This window comes from Triticum dicoccoides, chromosome 6A (assembly GCF_002162155.2).
Source record: "Triticum dicoccoides isolate Atlit2015 ecotype Zavitan chromosome 6A, WEW_v2.0, whole genome shotgun sequence".
Taxonomy (NCBI): domain Eukaryota; kingdom Viridiplantae; phylum Streptophyta; class Magnoliopsida; order Poales; family Poaceae; genus Triticum; species Triticum dicoccoides.
In genome coordinates, this window is record NC_041390.1 from 244,785,094 (window position 1) to 244,787,462 (window position 2,369).

The 2,369-nt window shown below is 48.6% G+C and overlaps 1 pseudogene; it reads left to right on the forward strand.

The window, feature by feature from the left end:
- Positions 1-284: 284 nt before the first annotated feature.
- LOC119316723 overlaps positions 285-2,369 on the forward strand; it is a 24,234-nt pseudogene continuing 22,149 nt past the window's right edge.

Below are 2,369 nucleotides of genomic sequence, written 5' to 3' on the forward strand. Positions count from 1 at the left end.
AAGGCATAGTGATGTAATCAGTAGCCTGATATTAAATACTAATAATAATATTAATAAAAGAATGTTCTCAATTTTTTAAGGCCCGTGACAACGCAGGGACACTCTGCTAGTGGAGATGGAGATGGAGACTAATAAAGCACGCATTGAGTGTGTAGGGTTCATCGCCGTGGCGTTTTTTCAAAATAGTCCCCGTACGTTTTGGTAATTTGGCCCGCAGTCCTCGTATTAACTGAACCTGAAGCGGTACGAGCGAGAGAGGAAAAAACAAACGCAGCCACCAGGACGATCCTTCCTTTCGATCTCATCTGGACCTCCCGCCCCGCCCCGCCCCTCACCGCCGTCCGCCGCCGCGCGCCGCCACCGCCTGCCTCGCCGCCACGCCTACCCCTACCCCAAGTGTCAACACACCCGCGCCCATCCACTACTGGCGACCCGCGGCCTTCGGGACTCCTCCCCGCTGCTTCGACTACGATCTGACAGCCCCGTAGCGGCGTGGGGATGGCGAGCAGCAACACCGGCGAGCCGAGCACGGCGCCGCAACCGAATCGGTGGTACGACCTTCGATTGGGATCCTCCTGCCGCGACCCCGCCCTTACCACCAAGTTCTGCACGCTCCGCTGTAAGATACCGGATCCCCCCTCCCCCCTCTTTCTTGTTTAGCACCGTCACCGCCTTTGAAAGACGATCCGCATCCGTGATGATGTGGCCACTTGGTGGTCTTTTTTCTCGCTTTTCTTTTGTATTTTCTTTGGGCGTGCTTGTGCTGTTGCTCACTTTGTTTATTTCACAGCTTGCTACTCGTTGTATGGATGGTTGCTTTATCTATAAAGCGGGGCGAAAGCCTATTTCGACATATTATTAGTTGTTTAGTTCGACGAGAGGTAGGGGTTTTCTTCAACCAATTGTTGGTATGGTGTGTGATGCCAGTTTTGGTATTTGAATTCTGGAGTTCATCGAATCGGTTGCCATAGGGTGTCCTGTAACGATGTTTGGGTTGTGATTACAGTGGAGACGTGTAACTTGTTAGAGGAATAACAACTTTATCTCTTTTGCATAGGGTCAAGACCAATATACACAGGTACATGTGAAGAGATAAGTAGGAATCTAGTGCAAAAGGATACCAATCACTTTTGTGGGCTTATTATTATCTTCTGCTAATATGTTTTGATCTGATGAATTTGTCTTGTTGATCAGATAGCGGTTGTTGAAATTATGGAGTAGTTTGATGTCAATAGCAAAAGAAGCACCGTAAGGTCTTGTACAATGCAAGGTGCTGAGTAAAATAAATCGAGTTCTTCTTAAGCACCAGTGCTTATCTCTATAGTAGGGGTTGCCTAATTAGGCATCTACCCTCTACAAATAAACACAGGTGCTTAAAAAAAATCTGGTTTATTTCTCTAAGCACCTCTCTTAAGCACCTTGCATTGTACAAGGCCTAAAGATTTAGTTTCACAATTTAGATTCTTTTAGCCAACAATCAGTGGCGGAGCCAAGGGGGGGCGAGCAGCTACGTTGCACTGATACGGCAACACCGATACAGCGATACGAGTACGGCGATACGGGATACGGCAATTTCTAAAAACAGCAATATGCGATACGGCTAGTATATATAAATAATTAATAAAATAACATGTAATAAAAACAAACATAACAAAATGTCCTCAACACCATTAGTTGCTGATTGCCTCCAAGGCTCTTTTCTTTTCTAGTCTTGAATGATCATCCAGGTCCTCAACTCCTTATGGTGTATGCACAATAGAAAATACATCAACAAGTAGCAACATCAGCACGCACTTTTATCCAACAAACATCAACAAGCAGCAATAGATAGAAGTGATAGCCTCCTTTGTGCAGCTATTTCTCTCGGTGTACCAGTACTACTACGGAAGCCAGCAAGCACAGCCAAGCAATAATCCAGCACCCTGCATCAAGCACTCAACAAGCACACATCAGACATCACTCGGTGCTCGCGGAAATTGTTTACATTGCGACGGCGGCGCAGCAGAATCGAGGCGATTCCAGGCTGTGGGGACGGCGGCGGCGAGCCACTCCAGGCGGCGGAGGCGACGGCGGAGAGCCACTGCAGGCGGCAGCGGCGGCGGTGAGTCGCCCTCGATCCCTTCCTCATGCGGTCGAACAGAGTGCGAGAGAGAGAGATTAGGTATAGGTGGTGGTGGGCTATTGGGCTGGCTCGGCCGCTCGGGGCTGCGCTCTGTCGCTCGCTGTGTCCCTGCCGTATCACGAGCGTGTTGCTGCCGTATCAGCATTTTTTTCTTTTTATTTAAATAAAAAAAGGGGATACTCTTCTGATACGCGTATCGAAGGCGTATCAGCCGTATTGGCGTATCGGAGCCGTCCGGAACGGCGAT